Raw genomic sequence first — 17569 nt, 5'->3', positions numbered from 1 at the left:
CCTGCAGGGTGAATTCCATTGAATTATGCTGAGTACCTTTAAAAGGAAACAAGCGTCCCTTTCTGCTGGACAGATGGGCTTCGAAGGCTTCAGAACTCTGTGTCCTCTGGATACTATTATTAGTAATTATCTGCAGTACTGTTTGTGCCTAGAGGTCCCAGCTGAGACTGGCTGCCCCACTGTGCTAGGTGCTGTACAAACACATAGAGACAGATAATCCCTGTCCAGAAGAGCTTTCAGACTTGATAGAGTGGGAGGGGAAAGAAAGGTGAAGGGACTTGCCCAAGATCACACAGCAGGTCAGTGGCAGACCCTGAACTAGAACTGTAGCTTCTTTGGGCCCCATCCAGTGCCCTAACTATGGGAGCATGCTACATTCCAGGCTCCATGATTGCAAAGCCAGCTCCTTTCCATTAGCATTTCCACAACAACAGGGGCGAGCATCCCAACTTTTGATGGCATATCTAAACAGTGCAGTTTGACGCATGCCTTGGTCCCTGATACTAGCTCTAAGCTATTGATCTCTTCCATGAAACAACAAGCGGCGCAGCGTCTCCTTGTTCACACCACGCAGCACAGAAGAGTGGAGCATTTCAAAGGGACTATCTCCAACTCTGAGGAGAGCAGCTCCAGGGCATAGCAGCGAAGCCCTTTTGAATTAAAATCATGAAGTGCTGTATTGACAGGCTTATGATTACAGTACAAATTGCTCTGAATAATTCAAAAAGGGTCGTCTCCAAAGCTTGATGGCAACCCTGGTCTGGGAGGATGTGATTATAGCTGGAACCTGCTGTCTGGGGCAAGGATTTCTTTTTCTTTTTGTTTATTTTTTTTAAACAAAATTGACAGGGCCGAGAGAAGGAACTGAGCAGCTGTGGAGAATCGGAAGCAAACAAAGTAGCCAGTCCACACACCCAGAGAGAGATTATTGCGCATGTCTCTTGCTAAACCCCCAAATAACCCAAACAACTTCTGGCAGCAGTTCAAGCAATCATCCCTCTAATAAAAACAATGTTGATTTGTGCTGGCAGATACAGACAAAAGGCTTCTAAGAAAAGCCTCAATGGAATATCAGGTCTGATACTGAAAATGCAAAATGTCTCCCAGGTATCTGCTGTACAGTTCCTTATTCTTTATTTCAAAGTGATTCAGTGTCTGGGAAAGATATTGGCTTGTCATCTCTGGAGACTGAAGTCTTTAGTTACCCACACAACAGGTAGAGGACACCAGCAGCTGTGCCTTGACTCCGCAGGATCTCCGCTGGCGCTGGTACCAGGAGGTGAGAAAGCAGCACAAGGAGTCGTAGAGCTCACAGCGGAGGCTATTAAGAGTACCAATTAGTGCCAACTGTGATCATAATACAGACATTAGTCCATTAGGGATTGGACTGAGGCCACCGAAGTGGTGATCAGATAACACTGGGATAAGTGTGAAAGAAAAAAAGAAAGACATAGAGGGAGAGTCTGTGCTCCAGAGGATTGGGAATCAGTGTGGGAGTATGGAGACGGGTCTATATTCTACTCTGCTACTGGTGCTGGGGTACATCATATTGCCCCATATTTACATTGTAAGCTTTCGGGGGCAAGGAATGTTTCCTCACTATGTGTGTGTCCTGCAAACACGTAACTACCACAATGGGGTGTTGATTTTGGTTGGTGCTACTGTAACATAAATATTAAATAAGAAGAGACACACATTTCAACTAGAGAACAAATTGCTCATTGGATAACCTGTAGGGCATTGGGAATGAATCTGTCCCTGTATCACTTTGTCCACACAAATCATAGAATATCAGGATTGGAAGGGACCTCAGGAAGTCATCTAGTCCAACCCACCTGCTCAAAGCAGGACTAATCCCCAGACAGATTTTTGCCCCAGATTCCTAAACGGCCCCTAAAGGATTGAGCTCACAACCCTGGGTTTAGCAAACACACACACAAATGCACACACAGCGCAAACTGCCTGGTCTCTGTGCATCTACCTGAGAAGGAGGAGCAGCTGGTCCCGCAGGGATCGATCTTGGGTCTGGTTCTGTTCAATATCTTCATCAATGATTTAGATAATGACATAGAGAATATACTTACAGAGTTTGTGGACAATACCAAGCTGGGAGGGGTTGCAAGTGCTTTGGAGGATAAGATTAAAATTCAAAATGATCTGGACAAAGTGGAGAAATGGTCTGAAGTAAACAGGATGAAATTCAATAAGGACAAATGCAAAGTACTCCACTTAGGAAGGAACAATCAGTTGCACACATACAAAATGGGAAATGACTGCCTAGGGAGTACTGCCAGAGGTGAAAGTAAGCTGGTACGGGCTGGTATGGCGTACTGGTAAGAAAGTGGCCTTCGGTACGGGCCGGTACACAGCCAATGTTAAAGCGTTGCCACGGCAGCGCTTTAAGCACTGTACCGGCAGGGCCACTGACAGGGGGCAGGGAGGGCAAAAGGGGCAGCTGCCCCAGGGCCCAGCGATTTAAAAGGCCCTGGGGCTCCTGACAGCGACTGGACCCAAACTCTTTAAATCGCTGCCGGAGCCCCGGGCGGCGTGGGCCAGGCAGTGCTGAAGGGCTGGCTGGGGGGAGTCTGGCCCCAGCCCAGCCTCATCTGCCCGAGGCCTCACCCCTTCTGGGGGCCCAGAGCCACCCCCCCCACCTTACCCAGGAGCCCGGCTGCCCTGCATACCGGTACTTTCACCCGAGTACTGCAGAAAGGGATCTGGGGGTCATAGTGGATTGCAAGCTAAATATGAGTTAACAGTGTAACACTGTTGCCAAAAAAGCAAATATCATTCTGGGATGTATTAGCAGGAGTGTTGTAAGCAAGACACGAGAAGTAATTCTTCCACTCTACTCCACGCTGATTAGGCCTCAACTGGAGTATTGTCTCCAGTTCTGGGCGCCCAATTTCAGGAAAGATGTGGACAAATTGGAGAAAGTCCAGAGAAGAGCAACAAAAATGATTCAAGGTCTAGAAAGCATGACCTATCAGGGAAGATTGAAAAAATTGGGTTTGTTTAGTCTGGAGAAGAGAAGACTGAGGGGGGATATGATAACAGTTTTCTAGTGTGTGAAAGGATGCTACAAGGATGAGGGAGAAAAATTGTTCTTCTTAACTTCTGAGGCTAGGACAAGAAGCAATGGGCTTAAATTGCAGCAAAGGAGGTTTAAGTTGGCCATTAGGAAAAACTTCCTAACCGTCAGGGTAGTTAAATGCTGGAACAAATTGCCAAGGGAGGCTGTGGAATCTCCGTCACTGGAGGTTTTTAAGAGCAGGTTAGACAAACACCTGTCAGGGATGGTCTGTTTATTACATAGTCCTGCTGGGAGAGCAGGGGACTGGATTAGATGACCTTTCAAAGTCCCGTCCAGTCCCACACTTCTATGATTCTGTGACCCTGCCAGCTATGTGGAATCTGTGCCTGCCAACACATTTTTAGGGGGAAATTCACCCCTGCTCGTCGCAAAGGCCAAGTAAATGGGCATCATGTGGGGAACTAAGTGGGCATTGAATTCATGCTCCCAAAGCATGCAGCTGCTGCTCTAGTATATGGGTTGGAAAAGTAATTGCTGCCCTTGACGTGAGAGTTTGGAGCTGCTGGAGCAGCATAAATATGGATCCTTTAGCCCCTTCCTCATCTCGTCCCCTCCATGCTTGCCTATTTGGTGCCAGCTTGGAAACCTGCAGCCTGCAGGAGGCACCGCACATAGTCACTCTCTTTGACACCCACTTAAAGGTTAACCAGCTCCCAGAAGCTGCAACGCAACAGTGACATGGGCTCAGGCTATAAACATAAGGACATAGGATTGGCCATACTGGGTCCCTCTAGCCTGGTATCCTGTCTTCCAGCAGTGGCCAGTGCCCGATGCTTCAGCGGGAATGAACAGAACAGGGCAATTCTGAGGGATCCATCCCCTGTCATCCAGTCCCAGCTTCTGCTAGTCGGCTCTGTAGGGTCACTCAAAGCCTGGGGTTGTGACCAATCAGAGTGCTGTATTCCGATGCGGCCATGGGTCAGATTCTGTGCCGTATCCCTAGGAGGCTCAGTATGAAAGATGGAAACGACAGCTCCCAGGGCAGGCAAAAGCCATTTTTGTGCTGTCTCACTTGCTGCAGCAACTCCCAGTATAAGTTAGGCGACCCTGGCTCTTCTCGAAGTTACCACAGCCTCTGCATGGTCTGGGGCACTAGCCAGAGTGGCGGTAACAATGTGCTCTATGGCCCCGGGCTCTTTCCTCAGCATACCCCTATTGTGACCCCAGTGTAACCCATGCTGCTTAGTGTGGCACTCTATCACCCCCTAGTGGCAACTAAACTACCTAGAGCTTGAGGAGCCACCTACAGCTTGGCTAAGAGGGAGCTGTCTTTTAGCTCAGGCAGTAGAGGTTCATGCATTAAGCTCCAAAAGTCCCAAGTTTGATCCCAGGTGCTGCTGACTGGGGTCTGTCAGCATTACATCAACACAGTACCTGTGCTGGGGAAATTCTTCCTTGGGTTTTTATAAACTATTTATACCTACCCACTGCTGAAATGGGTCTGGCCTCTCTACACCACCCTGGACAGAGCTCTGGAACCAGCCAGAACCTTTCTCCTTCGCTGGTTCATGTCGTTGAATTAATCCTTCTCAATAAACACAGTTGTTATTTTTTTTTCTGCATCCACAATTAATTTTCCCCCTGCTCACAATCACTTCTGCATTACAGGCTCCGAAACAGAAAACTCATGGGCTGTGAAGCATGGGTGCGAAAGGCAGGCAGTGCGCCCTACGCGGTGCTCAAGTGCCACACGGAGTGTTCTGCACTCAAGCTGTGCTGACGTTGTTGAAAAACGCCAGACAATTTTTCTTCCCTAGCCAGCGCATCCCTAATGATGTGACAAGGAGGCACCCCTGTGAGATAACGACTGACACCGGCAGAGATGGATTTTGGAGTCCTTGACATAAATATGGAAGAAGAAAAAAAGAAAGCTGGTAGAACACTTGCAAGGTAAGAGCCAAACACAGCGTTGTGGTAAAGAGTTGTGACAGCCTGAACTGATGAGAGAAGGATACAGAGAGACATGTTTTTATCTGTGAGGGGCAACAGCAGTTGTTACAAGGATGTGCTGGGAACCTAGGCAGATTTGACTGGCTAATTAGAGTGCCAACCTTTGCTTTCATCTCTGGAGATATCTACAGTTGGCTGTAAACACCTCCTATGCTATGGGTGAGAGATTTGAGTTTCACTGAGTTGTATTGTACTGTGGAACTATAGTGCAAAACCCATGTATTCAACCTAAGCCTAGAATCCACTCAAAACATATACACAGCACATTTTAAATCAAGTGTCTCAAATAAATATTTAATGTAGGGTCGATAAGGCACTTTTCACATCTCAATTACATACAAAAATTAATGAGCTTTATAAACTATGTAAGGCGCACATCCGATTATATAGTTATTAAAAGTCAATGAATATGCTTTAATAATCATTAATATTTTATACATATAAAATAACTATTGCAATCATAAGGACCTAGGAACTGCTAGTTTTGATCAGACCAGTGGGATCTTTTCTCCAGCAATGACTAGTACCAGCTGCCTCAGAGGAAGGTGGAAGAAGCCCTGCGGTAGGCAGTTATGGGACAACCTGCCCTAAGAAAAGTTTCTACTTTACCCGCTGAGTTAGAGGTTAGCTTATGCCCTGAAGCATGAGGGTTAATAAACCTGCTCCAAATCCCATTAGAATCAATAAGAGCCTTTCTATTGATTTCAGTGGGTATTGGATTAGACCCTAAAACCTGTCTGAACTTTCAGGGTGTTTTGCTTCTTCTTCTACTTCTTCTTCTTCAGCGTATGCGCAGTGTGTCCAGCCATGTGATAGCATCGTCATCAACCAGGTGAAGAGCTGGTAGCCTGGCATCAAAGTAAGTTAGCGGGCACTTGTCCAGAATATGCAACATAGTCTGAAGTTGACTGCGTCTACAATGCAGGTCATTTGAAGGGATTGGGCGCACAATTGCCCTGTCCTGTTACAAACTAGTTCAGGGATGGCCACAGGTGCCTTGACAGGTCAAAACCTGATGGGCAGATGGTTGGGTCAGTGATGAGAGAGTGATTAACGACTGCCATCGCTGACTACTCATTACGCCAAGCAGATTCCAGGCTCATGTACTGTGGTGGCATAAGTAACCATAAAGGGCGTATAGAAGACAACTGTGTTGGGTGGATGAAGAAGTTTGAGTACAGAGGAAAGTCACTGTTCTCACGGAACTTGGCCAGGAACTTGATGGAGGCTCCCTCACGGCAAATATGGGGCATTTAAGAAAATATTTAATTAGTGGCTTGTGCTTGCATTATGCAAATGAAATATGCTAGAAACTGTCTTGGAAAAGCTCAACTGCAGGTGCCATAGACTACGGCAGTCTGGCATGAGCTTCAGATCACCATTCAGGACCTTGTTAATTTCTGAGAAGGACTGAGCTTGATAACTGCAGCAGATGTCATGTGCAAGACTGTTGCTGGCAAGTCATTGATGTACACATTGAACAATATTGGTGAAAGCACTGAACCTTGAGGAAGACCATTAATCTGACACTTCCAGGAACTGCAGTGATCACCTATGTGTACTCTGAACCGCTTATTTTGGAGGAAGAGCTCTACTACTTCGGCCACCCAATGTAGGGCAACTCGAGAGAGTTTCCCCAGAAGGCCTTGTGCCAAACAATGTCATTAGCGATGGTCACATCCAGGCAGTCCTTTCTTTAGATTTTGTTGAAAACCATTTTCAATAAAGGTGGTTAAGGCCAAGGCTTGATCACAGGTGCCTATGTCCTTTCCTGAACCCTGTGTGGTCAACCTGCAAGATGTCATTCAACGTCAGAGTGATTCGTTGGAGGATCAAGCGCTCAAACACGTTGAAACACACTGACAGCAAGGATATTGGGCAGTAAATCGCCACATTGTGGGGGTCCTTGCCTGGCTTGAGAATGGCAATAATCTTTGCTTGATGCCAAGTACGCAGTAGCTTCTTCTCATTAATGACCTGTATATTGAAATTAGTGAGCCACTCTGATGCCTTTGGTCCAGGGTGCTTAGTGAATTCTGGAGAGATGTTATCACACCCCGCTGCTGGGCCTGGTTTGATGGAGTTAAGGGCCTTATCTAGTTCATTGACCCAGAGTAGCTCTGGTTGACTCCTGCCCACATTCTCATGTTGAAGTTAACACCATTTGTCATATACTTTGCATTTAAATTACTTCTCTAGCGGAACCTTTGCTACCCACATTAGATGTCTTGCAACCTCACTGGGCTTAACCAGTGGGTGATTTTGGCCTGGAAGTCATTGAGCAGCCACCAGCCAGTGGATCAGGTTCCAGCACTTCCAGCTGGAATAAGTGAAGTCAAGCTTCACCACAGATTCCTTCTACTGAGTGAGCCTAGCAGTATCCAGACCCTCAATTAGATGGTCTGCAACGTCTGGGTCACCAGTTCATTCAAATTTCCTGAGCAAGGCTTGGTAATCGGCACTTGGCAGGGAGTATAAATTGGTCAACAGCCCCATGGTATAGCTGAACATGCAGCTTTGTAAATGGCTCCTTGGAATCGGCGGTAGGTTCATTGATTGGGATACAACGTGATGGAATGATAGCCACCCTACATTCCAGTGTGTTGCAGAACTTTTCTCAACCTGTTTTACGAAAATTCCACTGAGGCTTGATTGAACTTTGAATGATGGGTAGCTGGAGCCTGATGTGGATGAGTAATGGTCTATGTTGGCTGTGAGGGAAGCTATTGAGTACTTTATGATTTATTGGTTGTGGATGGCTATCTAGCAAACTGACCCAACAAAGAGCAGGTGAGTACTTTTGACCATCTGGCTAAGAGAAATGTGCCACATTGTTTTGCATCATGGAGATATCCTATCCTATCTCCTAGAACTGGAAGGGCCCCCGAAAGGTCATTGAGTCTAGCACCCTGCCTTCACTAGAAGGACCAAGTACTGATTTTGCTCCAGATCCCTAAGTGGCCCCCTCAAGGATTGAACTCATAACACTGGGTTTAGCAGGCCAATGCTCAAATTGCTGAGCTATCCCTCCCTCCTCATGAATTAACACAAAGTCGTTGTTAACCACCGAGTCCATCAAACCCTTACTTTTACATCCGAATCAGTGTATCCCCACTCAGAGTGATAATGGTTGAAATCTCCAGTGAAGTTTGCTGGACGATGTTCTTAGCATATGTGCAACGTGTCTTGAGTGGTACGTGGCCAGGATTCATCACGGAATTTGGTCTGCTGGTTGGATCATTATCAAGCGTTGGGAAGCCCTACTGGGCCCAGTGCACAGTTGGCAGTTTATATATGTTGACAATCCTAATCCCATGGGTTAATCCCGAATTATAATATTGGAATAGTGTAGTACCACAAAGAAAAATGTTTTACTATTAATATTTTTACTATTCACCCCTTTGTGCGCAAAACTATTGCTGTTGCAACAAAAACTCCCCAAAAGTATGAAAAATCATAATCTAGTGATGTGACACAAAACATCAATCTAGCAAACAAACAAATAATTCCAACATACCAACAAACCATACCACCAGTGGATTAAATGTTTAGAGCAGGTCCAGGAAACCTAAGGGTTGAAATCATTACTTTTCTTGGGTATACCCCTTGGTTTGCCTATAAAAGAAGTTTAATGATTTAGTTAGGAGCCAAAGGCATTTCACTTGAGTCTTTAGACCCTAGATTAAAACACAAGTGGGTAAGAGAAAAATATTAACACGTGCTTTATTTATCTGGAAATATAATGGGAAAATTACAAGAGATAAATTGAACATTTTACAGTAAAAGCTTTTTTTTATCCAGCATGTTGGGGGAAAGGGAGATGCTGGTAAGTGAAAAATGCTGGTTAACTAAGAGGGAGGGAGTTTGGGTGCAGGAAAGGGCATGGAGCTGGTGGTTGGGGTGCAAGGCGTGGGCTCTGGGAGGGAGTTTGGGTGCAGAAGAGGGCTCGGGGCTAGGAGTTGGGGCGCGGGAGGGGGTGTGGGCTCTGGGAGGGAGTGTGGGTGTGGGAGGAGTTCAGGGCAGGGTGTTGGGGCACAGGAGGGGCTGCGGGGTGCCGGATCTGCGGGGCACTCATCTTGGGTGGCTCTCCGCAAGAGGCTACCTGTCCTTGCTGCTCCTAGGCAGAAGCGGGTCAGATGGCTCTGCGTGCTGCCCCCACCCCACCCTGCCCCGCCCCAAGCACTGGCTCCACAGCTCCAATTGGCCGGGAACTGCGGGCAGAGGCAGCGCTCAGAGCCTAGGAGTAACCGGGACAGGTCACCACTTGCGGGGAGGCACCTGAGGTGAGCGCCCCCCCAGATCTGGCGCCCTAAAACTACCCCCACGCCCCAACTCCCTCCCAGAGCCCGCACCCCCTCCCATGCCCCAAACCCCAGCCCGGCACCTTCTCCCGCAGTCCGAACCCCTCATGGCCGTTCCTCTACTTAGCAGCAGCAGGGACACTTCGCTGCTTCTAGGGAGCGATGCAAAGCCAGGTAGGGAGCCTGTCGGCCCCGCGCCAACCGGACTATAAAATGGACTTTCCATGAAGATTAGAAATGCTGGTTTATAGAGCTTTCTGGCTGGTACAGGGCCAGATAACACAGCTTTTCCTGTATTTTGATGAATTAAAACCTATAACAATAACTATGATACATGTTGTGGGTAGCAAAGGCTGCTACATTTTGCTTGTTAGAGGCTTCGATATTTTTTGTGTAAAGAAGAAATATGATTCGTTGCTGGCTTCCTTTACTATGTGGGGTACGTCTAGAATCACAACTAACTTGATATCTATTTTTGGAATAATAATGCACAGCAACTGATTTAAACCCAATAAGTTTTGTGGCTGCAATTTGACTAATACAAATATGCAAGTAGCAAAACAATATAAATACTTAATGCTTGAATTTTACCCAAGGGTTTTACCCTTGCTTCTTTTCCTACTGCTTCCCACACCATTTACAGGTTAGAGGGATAGTAAACAGGGTTTGCTTTACCTTGTACATGTACATTAGACATAGCCTTGTCTAAAACGATGCTGAACCTTGTAATTAGATGCTTTATGGGTCCCTAATTTGAATATCATTCTGCCAGATTCCTGTTAGAAGCAATTTGCTTTGCCTATTTCTCCTTGTCCTCCTAGACAGAAAATGTCCAAAAGCACTTCCTCTCCATTTTTTACAGCAACGTGTTAGCTACTGGTCAAAGCCTCAGTGACTTCTTGTTTCCAGTTGTCTTAGAAATTACAAATTAAAGGCACAGAGATTTACAGGGTTACAGGAGATGGGCTAAATGCATAGTTACAGGGTCTCTAAGACCTATGGCGGGGGGAGGGCTGAGCTTTCGTTACTTTCTGGTGAGTGGGGGTTTTTCTCCCTTGTTCCTTTGATACTTTTTATTCAACCATTCCTTTATATTATTATTTAATTTAGTCCTCTGGATTTTAACACGCTGCTTTGGTGGAAGTTGGACTTCTATTTAGAGCTGTGCTTAGACAGTCTCGTTTCTCATTTCTCCCTCCAGACAAGCATTAGTTGTCTGTGATATGTGCAAGTACAGCTTTTTTTGTACTTTCCCCGACTATTACATTAAACATATGATCATACGATCAAACCCCACAGATTCGGGTGGTTAAAAATAGCCTGGCTATGTTACCTTCATACAAAACCTCCTCCGTGATCTTTAATATATTTTTATGCTGTGTTGTGGTCGACCACAGCTGGGTTCCCAGAAATCTTGACTAACTCTACACCACTCACCTCAACTTCTACACCAAATAAGTTCAATTACATTTTACTAACTAGCTTCATTCAAAATCTACACAGTAAGCACTTAATACTATCTTTATATAGCGTCATCCCTCCTTAAATAATTAACCCCTTAACCAGTTTCAACAATTACTTAAACAAGTCCCAAGAAAAAGCAGAGGGAAGGGGCATCCCCCTCCCTCTCTCTTCCATTGATGGCTAATGTGTTCTTAGCAGATTGAGAGGTGATTACCTAGTTGGGACCTACCGAGCAGCAAGGAACAAGCTGGTGGTAGATGGATCAGGGTGCAGACTGGGAGAGCGGAGGGGACTGAAGTACCATGGCCTTTTTGATGGCACAAAACATAAATCAACTCTCCCTCCACCTCAAAGCATGAGTCACCAGGCCCTGATGCAACTGCAATTGCAACTTCAGGTAGCTCAATATTACGACACAATTCAACTTACAAAGCCCCTTAATGTGTGTATAAAGATTCTAAACCCCAAAGACTAGTCGTTAATACGTAGCAAGGATACCCTTAGAGTGCAGTGAGGAATCCTTATACAGTTAAAATTTCCATGGAAACCTAATGGTGGGAGACACATGGTCACCCACAAGGCATGCCAAGTGAGTCTGATAGTCAAGACCTCGAGCGTTCCTTTGCTTGATCTGTGTGTGTGTGTGTATCCGTGAGCTTGAGTCTCTGTCTACTATTCCTCCCAGGAGGGCATATCTCTCCCTCTGTTGTGAAGTTAAGCAGAGAAGAAAGTAGAAGGAATATACTAGAGGCAAAGAAATAGAAAAGAGAAACAACAGCTGAGGGAAAATAGGAAGTCCCTGGCAAGCTGCAGTGTTTCTGACAGAGAGATTAGCTGGATTTCAATTTAGAATTTTTACTAAAGGTGAGTTACTGATCCTAGGTAGGGAGGTTGCCCCTGTGCATCCCTTGGGGTCCCTGTTTGGGCAGCAAATCGGTAGCCTGATCTATGGATTATGTATTAATTATATTACTCAGCTGTGATGGCTGAGTGGTTAAGGTGTTGGACTTGAAATCCAATGGGGTGTCCCTGTGTAGGTTCAGATCCTGCTCACGGCGGTTGGCTGCTTTATTTTCTTTGGGGGGAGGGATAGCTCAGTGGTTTGAGCATTGGCCTGCTAAACCCAGGGTTGTGAGTTCAATCCTTGAGGGGGCCACTTGGGGATCTGGGGCAAAATCAGTACTTGGTCCTGCTAGTGAAGGCAGGGGGCTGGACTCGATGACCTTTCAAGGTCCCTTCCAGTTCTAGGAGATGGGATATCTCCATTAATTTAATTTAATATTGATTATTTAAGACTTCCCAGTTATCACTTTGAGGGTTGGACAGGTTCTTGTCCCAAGATCAGGCCCAGTATTATTCAAATGATTATATCGCTGGGAACCCCGCTGTGCACACTGCAGGGACTCTTCTATGTTTACAAATAGTTTATTAGCCCATTTAGCACAGTCACAAACACTCCAGCTCAGTAAGCTAGATAGAGATACTACAGGATGCACCTCTGCCCATCCATACTCACACCGTCCCTTTCAGGACAAGCTGAAATGTTAGCCACTATCTTCCTTATCACCATCACCTTCCCCCTCATCACCTGTGCCTATCATTCTGGCACCTACCCAGTACTACAACTCTTTCTCCTACTGTCCATAGTCTGGGATGTCACTTTTATAACATGTTATGTTGATGCCGATATGTCTGATGCATGTTCAGTAGGGGTTTCTCCCCTCTTCCTTATTTGTATTTCCTCACCTTACTCATGTTGGAGTCATCACCACTGAGAGTCAGACTCTGGAGACAGTTGAGCACTTTTAACACCTCAGTAGCCAACTTTCTCAAAAGGCAAAAATTGACAGTGAGATCCAGGACAGGATCCAGTGTGCAAGTGCTTCCTTTGGGAAATTGCTTGAATGCATTTTCATGGACCGTGACCTATGGCAGGACACCAAGATCCAGGTCTATAAGACAATTGTTGCTCCTACACATCTCTATGGATGTGACACCTGGGTGACTGTAACGGGGTTGGGACTCACCACCTGGAGCCTCCTGCTGGTTACCTCCGGGAATTAGCTCAGTCCAGTGGAGCGCCCTCTCTCGGTGGTGTCCCACCCATTGTCTCGCCCTTGGTTGGCGTCTGAGCCCACGTTGCTCCCAACTCGCGGCGTCTTCTTCGAGCCACTGCCCTCCGGCAGTGCCCTTAGTCCATCCACACCCCCTTCCGGGGGGTGGGGGAGGTTGATCAGCAGTCTCTCTATGCCCTAGCCACCATGTCTAACTACACACCCCAAAGTCTAATCCCTCTTGTCAGGGATATGGCATAGTCTATGATGGCCGCTCCCTACGGAGGATGGCTGGGTGTACTGCAAGGGGGGAAGGAGGGGACCCAGGCCCACCCTCTACTCTGGGTCCCAGCCCAGGGACCCTCTGGCAGCAGCCTCGCTGTCCTCCTTCTCTCCCCTCGTCTGTCCGCTTCCCTGGGCCGCTTCCCCTATGGCCCCTTGCATCTGCTAGGCCCTTCCCTTCAGGGCCTGCAGCCTGGCAGGCCTCGGGCTAGAGCTCCTTTCTGCTCCCCGAGCCTGGCCAGCACTGCGCTGTCTGCGGTGCTAGTCTTCCTGCTCTGGAGACTGACCTTCCCCTGTCGAAGGCCTGGGACAGACTGACTCTCCTCTCCCTGAGCAGCCTTTTTATAGGGCTGAGCCGGGCCCTGATTGGCTGCCTCCAATCTGGGCCCCGATTGGCTCCCACTAAGCCCTTCTCTGATTGGCTGCCCGTCTGCGCAGGCGCACTGGCCTGCTGCAGCCCACACTCTCATGGGGTGGGGCAGTCCGCCCCACTACAGTGACCTATCGACAGCACCTCAAGAGTTTGGAGAGGTATCACCAACGATGCCCCCGGAAGATCCTTTGCATCAAGTGGCAAGATTGCCGCACTGACACCAGCATCCTTGCTGAAGCCAATGTCACCAGCATTGAAGCAATGATCTTCCTGCACCAACTTCGCTGGGCCGGACATTATGCGGAGACGCCAAACCCTTGCCTCCCAAAACAAGCCCTCTACTCTCAGCTCACCCATGGTCAGAGATCCTGTGGTGGTCAGAGGAAACGCTGCAAAGACTCACTGAAACCTATCTTAAGAAAACTGATGTGGACATCACCAGCTGGGAGCAGAAAGCCACCGACTGACGTGAATGGCGCCATATCCTCCATCAGGCAGTGGCCCGCTTTGAGGAGAAGCGCCTTGCCCTCGAAGCTGAAAAGAGAACGAGGAGGAAGAAAAAAGAAATAACTTTCTCCCGGCAGGCAGCTGGCCCGCCAGGAAATGTCTGTACCTACTGCGTGTGGATTTGCAGTTCCAGGATCAGACTCCTGAGTCATCTCAGGACCCATATGTAAATCCGTGGTAGAGATCACCCTCGAATCGAGGGGTCACCAATGAATACATGAATGTTGGAGTGCCCTTCTCTTATAGGTTAGTATATCAATGATCTCAACTTTTTATCATATATGTCAATTCATTGCCGTGGCCTTCTTGTGGTTAGATATCTGTGGATGTAACTCATGTACCGGTTATTGTTTTGTACATCAATTCGTCACCATGGCACGCTTGTGGTTGGACACATGTTCCTGTGGTCAGAATTTCCCCTTAAACACTCTATTTTCAGCTCCCCAATACTTGGGGTTTTCCGTTAGGCCATTTATCCATGCCAAATCATTTAGCCTTATGCTAAAACTGCTGAAGCTAATGTCTTACAGGATACAGGCCTGTAGGGTCCATGCATTACTGCTGAACATAATAAAGGCAAGCTAGCCCTATGGGCTACAATGCCCAGGTCTTTTTCCTGAGTTGATACAGATAATTCAGACCCCAGAAATGTACATGAATAGTGCAAACTATTCCTTTCAATGTGCATTACCTTGTCAACACGGGATTCCATCTGCCATCATGTTACCCAGTCACCTGGCTATTTAAGGCCCTTCTGATATTCTTTGCTGTCTTCTCTGGTCTTGATTACACTAAATACTTTAATGCCATCTCTAAAATTTGCTATGTCACTGCTAACTCCCTCTTCCACAGAGTTTATAAATATATTACACAATGTCAGTCTGACTATGGAACTTTGTAGCGTCCCGCTGCCATAATGAAAACAGTCAAACTGTTGATTCTTTGACTCTTTGTTTTCTCTTAGCCAGTTTCTGATCCAGTCCTTTGCCTCTCACCTACATCTGAACTTTGTCTTCTCAAAATCCTCTTGTGAGAGATTGTGTCAAAGGTTTTTGGAGAGCCTCAATAAATCATGTTGAGTTTTTCTCCTTCTCACCCCGCAGTCACTGGGTCAAAACCAGCCCAGGCTGGTTGTGAAAAGAAATTGACACATTTACTTCATAGTTTCATAGAGTTTAAAGCCAGAAGGGACCATCTGATCATCTACTCTGACTGCCTGACTAATAAAGACCACTAGTTTTCACCCAGATAACCCTATATTGAGCATAACAACTTTAATTAGACACAAGCATTTCTGTCTTCGGGAGACTAAACTGTGTGCCACAGGCAGAGAACAGGAGAGACCAAGCTTCCAGTAATGCCCAAAGCCCCTGAAATGGCAGGGAATTGATTAAGTGAGATATGCCCAGATGATCCTAGCCCCATGCTGTAGAGCAAGGTGAATTCCCCCTCCCCCCATGCTCCCTGACAATCTGATTGGGGTGAAAATTCCTTCCTGACCCCAAATTTGATCCTGAGCAAGTGAATAAGACTTACCTGCCAGGCATCTAGAGAGAAGATTCTCTGTGCCTCCTCAGGGCACTGGTCCACCCCATCGGGTGTCCCATCTCCTGCAGTGGCCAATCTCCGATGATTCAAAGGAAGGCAAAAAAATAACCTCAGAATGTATCTAGTCAATTGTGCCTCAGGGAAAAAAATCCTTCCTGACCCCTACAGATGACTGGCTGGGGTATGAGATTTGATTATACTTGTTCTATGGAGGCAATATTCACCCCTCTGCAAAGGGCCAATGTAACCTGCTGGTGAGTGTGTATTACTGCCCCCTTCTGTGTCCAATCCATAGAGGATAGGTGTGGGTTATATTCCTACTTGGCTTGGCTTGTTAACTCAAGCTATAATAGCTTATTTCTTTAGCTCTGAAGGTCCCTGGTTCAATCCCTAGTATGGCAAAAGGCCTCTGTTCTTCTTAATACCTCAGACTATGGTTCAAGTGGACCTAGATAGGGCTCTCAGTCGAAGGAGCCCTCAACTCACAAAGAGTCATCCCCAAGGATCCTTGCTATAGGTCACTGCAAAGGGAACGAGAACTGCTGGCATGCCCAGAATGACTCCAAAAAGTAAATACAGAGGTGGTGCAAACTTGTTTGCAAAGTCCTTGATGAAGACAACAGAAGGACAGCGCTTTCACTGTGCAAAGGGGAGATGCTTGTTCCGAATTTCCATTTCTTCTAATAATCAATTTATGTAAATTTAAATACATTACATATGCATGTCTAATTTGGCTGCTCATAATGATGACAATTGCAATTAAGCTACCCATTCTCTTGGCAGCAGCAACGGGGGCAGAACGCAAAAAATGTGTTTCCGGTGACCTTACTAAAAACTTACCAGTGAACTGTAAAGATTGCTCTTTTGAAAATCTGATTTTGCTAGCCTTTTAATAAACACACACACCATTAGCACGTTTATGTTTCAGCCCTTAGGAGTCAAACGTCCAGGGACAAATGCACAAGGAGAGATACTGACTGTGAAAGCAAAATGTCTTCCTTTGTATTAAGTACAATGGCTCCAGAAGGCTGAGTGCTCCATAGTCATTTATAGCAAACCCACTCATTTAAGGTGGAACTACAGGAAAGGAAGGTCTTTTTTTGTCAGGAACTCAGTGGTGATCAGTAGACTTCATCCTATAAGGGTGAGGGAATTTTAAAGCTTCAGGGTGAAGAAATTAAAGGGGCCAAATTCCACATACATTTATGCTATTGTGAATCTTGAGTGACTGGGGTTATGTTGGTTTAACAAAGAGCAGCATTAGTCTCCGTACTTCACCTGGCTCTTCCCTCAACATAGACCTGGAGGGACTGATTCTGGGGGTGGGAATGAAATGGGAGGCTACACATCTTTAAGGCATTTCCTAGGAAGCTGAGATATGTCAGGAGAGAAGCTCCATGGGGGAAGAAGAAAGGAGAGAAAGAAATCAACCATGACGTGAACACTGGCATTCAGATAGTATGGTGATTAGATTGATAGATTAGATAGATAGTAGATGCTAATCTTATTCATCCCCAAACGGTCCCCCAAAGTCTTCCCAGGCCCCATTGCAAGGGCTAAAATAGTCCAGCCAACAGTTCACCAAAGGATGAGAGCAGTGGGCTTGGCACCCCACTGTTCCCCTTAAAATATGCTGACAGTGCTGGTGCACAGGCGGAGGAGGGCATGGTCAAAAGAAGGGTCAGACCTACTATGATATATGGCAGGGGAATGGAACTGATACAAACCACACAGGCAAATAGCTAGACTCTAGATGCACCTCCCTCGCCTTGTGAACAGGTTGACACGCCACCAGCAGGGATGGTGGGAGGGCTGGGAACCCAATCAGGAACCCACAAATCCCACATATCACATGGGCCAAGGGCACCCAGAAGCACAGGGCTGAAGGGAGAGGATGAGGGTCCCGGCTCACAATGGAGAGCAAAGAGCACAACGTTGTTGGGGGCACTTTCCATAGCACGGTCATGGTCACAAAGGCTTGATGGATGGAATTCCA

The 17569-nt window shown here is 46.7% G+C and overlaps 1 non-coding gene across 1 annotated transcript; it reads left to right on the top strand.

Annotated features, from left to right (window-relative positions):
• Positions 1 to 11785: 11785 nt before the first annotated feature.
• On the top strand, positions 11786 to 11867 carry TRNAS-UGA (transfer RNA serine (anticodon UGA)). Its single transcript has one exon. It is a non-coding gene; the product is annotated as a tRNA-Ser (tRNA).
• Positions 11868 to 17569: the final 5702 nt, after the last annotated feature.

This window comes from Chrysemys picta, chromosome 2 (assembly GCF_011386835.1).
Source record: "Chrysemys picta bellii isolate R12L10 chromosome 2, ASM1138683v2, whole genome shotgun sequence".
Classification (NCBI taxonomy): domain Eukaryota; kingdom Metazoa; phylum Chordata; order Testudines; family Emydidae; genus Chrysemys; species Chrysemys picta.
The sequence above is the reverse complement of the archived record's forward strand: the minus strand, read 5'-3'. Positions and strand labels throughout refer to the sequence as shown.